Source organism: Sturnus vulgaris, chromosome 1 (genome assembly GCF_052056855.1).
Source record: "Sturnus vulgaris isolate bStuVul1 chromosome 1, bStuVul1.hap1, whole genome shotgun sequence".
Taxonomy (NCBI): Eukaryota; Metazoa; Chordata; class Aves; order Passeriformes; family Sturnidae; genus Sturnus; species Sturnus vulgaris.
The window spans coordinates 145,500,763-145,506,762 of NC_142243.1; positions in this window are offsets into that span (position 1 = coordinate 145,500,763).

The window sequence follows — 6,000 nt, forward strand, 5'->3', positions numbered from 1 at the left end:
TTGGTACACTCATGGCAGTACTGGTGGTGTGAGTTTCACTTCATGGGTGCTTCTAGGCTTAGAGGCTGGATTCTTTAAGGGCAGGACAGGCAGGGGAAGCTTGCAGAGGGCTAAGTGTCCATGGTCCTTGCTGTGGCTTGTTAGCATGAAGGCTTCATCCCAAGGACAATGGCTGCTCCTGCCCCTCGCTGGTGGTGCTCCGTCTATGATGGCCTTGGCACAGGCTCCTCCTGGGGATGGCTTCAGGGAAAGGGGAATAGCCTGGAGCAGGAACTATTGCCAGCACTGGGTGAATCAGGCTGCTGTGTTTTGGGTGTGGACTGTGCTGCACCACAGGATGGGTCCTGACATGTTTTATGCTGTTGTGAATCAAGGTCCTGGACCTAAAGGTTGATATGGGGCTCCTGGGCACAGTGCTGAGCACTGGTTCATTACTTTTTATGTATGGCATAAATGTACCCCTCACCTATATTTCAACATAAATAAAACCCTGCTATTAAGGTTTTAAGTTACAAAGCTTTACCACCTTCCTTGTGACTGGATCTATTTGCTGCCTCTGCATTTCCATGCCAGAACAGTGGTCATTTTATCAAGTGCTTTGCTCTTGTGTCTGCTGGAGGAAGCTCTTGCGGAGGACACTGGTTACAAGAAATTGGCTGCTATTTTGGGATTGTGGTGAATGTGCACAGATTTTGGCTAATTTCTGCTTTTCTTTTTAAAACGTGGATTGAAATGTATTTTGGTGATGAGGATCCCATCTTGATGCACAAGATGTTGCAGACACATAAATCCATCAAGATTTGAGATGAGATAGGGTCACCTGCAGGAAATCTCCAGAGCCCCTGCCTCCATCTGCTCTTGAGCCCTTAATAACACCTTCAGTGGCTGGAAGTGATTCTGTTAACCTTGAGCCTTACACTGATTTTCCTAGGCAAATTTTCTCTTTCAACTTGTAATCAACAGGAAGCAAGAGTAACTTTTGAAACAGGCACTCTTAGGATGCTGGGGGTCACTTGTGCTCCCTGGTGTCTTTTCTGATGCTAGAAAACTTTCCTGACTAATGATGTTTCTATAGTATTCTGCTCCAAGGTCTCCATCTCTACTGACATCACCAGGCAGGAATCAGATCCAGTACCAGAGTTTTTCTGTGCCAAAGGTGAGCTGTGAAGTGGCACCACTGGGTTTGGCCATATGGTAGCTCGGCAACCACAGGTATTTACAGGGGTGTGGAAACTGCGTGTTGACTTTCTATGGTTCCCTACTGTTCTGGTTAAACCCCAGCCAAGCCCCAGGCAGCTGCTCACTCATTCCTCCACCAGTGAGATCAGGGAGAGGATTAGAAGGGTAAAAGCCAGAAGACTCATGGGTTGAGACAGAGAGAGCTTAATAGGGAAAGCAAAAACCACACACACAAGCAAAGCGAAACAAAGAATTAATTCACTGTTTCCCATGGGCAGGCAGGTGTTCAGCCATCTCCAGGAGAGCTGGGCCCCATCACATGTAACAGTGACTTGGGATGACCATCATTCCAAACATACCCTCCTTCCTCCTTCTTCATCCCACTTTACATACTGAGAATGATGTCATATGGTTTGGAATATCCCTTTGGTCAGTTGGGCCACCTGTCCTGGCTGTGTCTCCTCCCACCCTCCCCCACACACAGGCTTCTTCATCAGTGTCGCCGTAGGAAAAGGAGAAAAGGCCTTGGCTCTGTGCAAAGCCCTGCTCAGCACAATCAACCTTTTGTACAGCACAAGCTTCAGACCAGCCACCGGGGAAAAAAATTACCTCTACCCCAGCAAAAACCAGCACACCTTTGTACACAAAGGACACTTGCTGGTTGCTGTAGGGCACACATGGAGCTGCTCTGTCTCTCTATAATGCATCTGGTGATTACATTTTCTATCCCATACAGGCTAGTTTCTCCTGCAAACGACATCTGGAAACAGATAGTGCATATATAGATGTTAAGTGCAAGCCCAGCTTGGGATAATTAAATCAGAGCTTTCTTGTTTTCATGTGTCCGATCACATCAGCATCATTCTACACCATACAGTGCCTGCACACTGTGCCTGTCTGTAGTGTATGAAAACGAGACTCACAAGCTGAGAGCAAAATGAATCTGTTTATTGCAGAGTTAAGACAGTACTTATACATTTAGTGTGAGAATCTTGGTTCAGTCCTTCGCACCCAACCTGCTTGCAGACCTGTAATAAATCTGTTGGCCTGACAGTTTGTTATTTTCCTCAAGGTTTGTAGGCTTCCGAAGAAACAGGATGCCTTTTCTGTTCTCTAGGTTCTTCCATGCTTTCCAGGAATTTTCTACAGTGTCAGACTTTGTTATTTCCTTTTACCTGTCAGCTCCTGTGTTTGTCACATATCATCTTTATAACCAGATAAATTAAAGCCTGGGACAGGGAGCCATTTCTCCTTTCAAGTTTCTGCATTACCAGTCATCACTGCTCAATGCTGCTAAGCCTCTTTTGATGCCCTGGAACAACATTGTGGGGAGCTGCACAGCTTCAAAATATCCCAATAGTCTGCTTTTAAGGAATGGCATACCTCTAGAAGGAAATCATCTTGATTATTTAATATCTCAGTATTTGGTGACGGTGCTTATTTTCTAAGTGCAAAATAGAGATGGACATGGCATTCAAAGAAGGACAAGGTTTAAAAGACACAAGCATGCAGAAATGAGATTGTATCTGCATTAGCCTAGTGTATAACCTCAGCTTTCAAAGGCCTCTGAATGAGAAGCTTGAGGAGTCACCATCTTTAGTCCTGTGCAGACACCTCTGGGGCACACTGATTTTGGTATCTGGGAGGGTGTTGATAAGAGATTTTTGTGTTAATTTTAACTCTACACCAGCCAAACCAGCACAATGGAGATGCAAGTTTTCCCAAGACTCCTCTCCCTAGAATGGCCTTTCACATTCCCAGGTCACATGCAAGCTAAAAAAAACAGGCATCCCCTGGGCAGGTCTGGGTGTGAGCCTTCCAAGATTGCCTCAAGCCAGCTAAGAGCTTTCCTGATTAGCCAGTTGAGCAATGGATAATGGTGCTCGGATACCACTGCCACCGCCAAGCTTTCCAGTAAATGCAATATACTGGGCCTTGTGTTACATGCTGGAATGTGAACTGAGAGTTATATTTTAAACATACTACTGGTAACTTGGTATTAATTGCTAATGAATCAGTGCTAATTGAGCCAGGTAGCTCACAGTGGAGCTGGCTGTAGGGTGAGGCACAGCTCTGGTTTCTGGGCAGCAGCAACCCCTCTCAGGAAGGCTCCTGCCACCACTGACAGGCAGAGCAGTGACTGCAGGAGCACAAAATAGCCCAATTATTCCCCAGTCCCTGCTTGAGTGGCAGACAAGAACTTAGTTTTTAATTGATTACAAAAAAATTTATAGATGGAGAATGTTGGTTTTTGTTACTTAATTTGTATAACATTGTATTTTCATTGCCTTATTTGCTGTTATTTTTTGAAAAGTACAAATTTTGAAAGCTGGAAGCCTTGTTTTCATGGATTTCTACTTATTTTAATTATTGACAGATGAAACTAATGATGAGCATAATTAATTGCTGTCTGCTAGAGTCACACCTATATAATTATATAATATATAATATTATATAATTATATAGTCACACCTATATAATTATTCTAAATATGAATTTTTCTAGTTTCAGCTGAAGAGCCACAAGAATTAAAATTAAGCATCATAATTAAAATTGGCATTAACTGCGTTTTAACTTCTGTGGCACATTATATATTGCTCTGTTTGTACCTGCTTTGAGTGAAAGGGATTCCTTGCAGTGGTGGTTTTAACTCAGATGATGTATGAGATATGGTAACTTCCAGGGTGGAAGGCTGGTTAACTCATGCATTGTGGATACACCCCAAAGCAGATTAGATCAGTCAGGTCTTCATAAATCATTATTAATTAAGACTGGGTGTAATACAGAAGAAGAAGTGCAGGGATATAATCCCTGCTGAGGAAAACTGTGATGATCTAGAGCACAGGAAAGATTCCTGCTGATGTTTATGGGCTACTTCAGATGCAGAAACTAATTACAATTATTTTTCCATTTTTTTCTTGTCTGTCTGTGAACCTTAGTTTTCCTTAATAATATCAAAATTGATTTTTCTTCTTGCTGAGTCTCAGCAATGTAATGTACACTGCCAGTGAATGTGCACTGCCAGTGAATGCCCCTTGTAGCTGTTGCTGCCAGGGGTCCGTGTAACTCATAAACAAGACTTAAAATTTGAAGCTTCATCATAAATAACTGCATTAGTAATGTAAGTCTTAATGCAGTAAGAGTTTTCTGTGTGTTTCAATTTAGCCATCTTTAGGAAACTGTACTACTGTGGGGGTGGTATATTTACAGTCGTTTGGGGAAAGTTTAGAGCTTCTAAAAGAAAAGCTTAAGAATTAATTGAAATAGAGGAAAAAATAGTGCAACACCAATTTGTATTCTTCCACTGTTCCTCTTTGCTTTTCTACCTGTTAAAGTAGAAATACATATTTCTTGTGTGGGTTAAACATTTCAGACTTCAGGTTGTTAATGCTGGGTGACACCTGACTTCTCACCTCACCCCTTTCACTTTCTCCTTTCTCTTTTTTTTTTTTTTTTTTGTGATGTCTTACCATGCTGCTCCCTTTCTTCTACTCTACACCTCCATTTGCTTATCTGGCTTCAAAGCTGAGTCATTAAGAGCAATCATCATGAGTAACTAAAAGGTTTTTATTTGTGATCAAACTATAAACAAATAGTGATTAATTGATATCTGAATGAAAATCGAATGGGAATCAAAGGGTGATTGGGTATGTATTGGGTCTGGCTGAAATGGAGTTCATTTTCCCCACAGCAGCCCTCACAGGGCTGTGCTCTGCATTGGTAGCTGAAAGGTGTTGGTAACACCCCAGAGCTTTGGCTCCTGCTGAGCAGGGCTGGCACAGCACTGGCACTGCCTCCCCAACATTCCCTGCCCATCAAGGGCCTGGAGGTGGGCCAGATCCTGGGAAGGAACAAAGCTAGGACTCAGGTTAACCAGAGGGGTATTCCATACTGTATGACATCAGCTCAGACAGAAAAGCTAAGAAAATGAGGAGGAAGAGGGTGCATTTGTTTTTTACAATGTTTGCCTTCTGGAGCAACTGCTCTGTTGCTGAGGCCCTGCTTCCTGGGAAGCAGCTGGTAGGAAGTAGAGAATAATTTTATTTTTTCTTTTCTTTGCTTGTGCATGTGCAAACTTCTGCTTTTGCTTTGGAAAACTGACTTATCTCAAGCTATAGATCATTTTCCATCTTATTTTATCTCCCTTTCCAGCTGAGGAAGGGAGTGATAGAGAAGCTCGATGGGCACCTGGCCTCCAGCCAAAGTCAACTCCACCACAGGACAGTAGCTGAATTTGTGACTTGATGATGACTTAAATGATGATTCACACAGTGATACACTGCTACTTCTTACACTTCTAACAACAGCTGGATAATGTCACTAGAATATGGTATAACTCTGGGCCTAAGGAAAGCTGTCACTTGCCTTGCTGGGGATATCAGATGCTGAGTAAGAGGTCTTGGTCTTGAGGAGTAACCTTGAGAGATGTCCCTGCTCAAATCTCAAGCTGTGCCAGGGGAGGTTCAGGTCTTCATCATCAGAAACTCTTCAAAGAATGGGTGATGGAATATTGGAATGGGCTTCCCAGGGATGTGGTGGAGTCACCATTCCTGGAGGTGTCTAAGAAAAGACTGGATGTGGAACTCAGTAACATGGTCCAGTTGACATGGTCGTGTTCAGTCAAAGGTTGGACTTGGTAAGCTTGGAAGTCTTCTCCAACCCAAGAGATCCTGTGATCCCGTGCTTTAGGGGAGATCACTGTGCCATGGGCTGTGCAGATTTTTTTATAAAGTGCTTGACTCATAGCCTGCCCCACCCCTGGTGTACGTGCAGGAGTGCAGCCATTGCTGTGTTAATCATGTCTGCTCTCAGCTCAGCTGA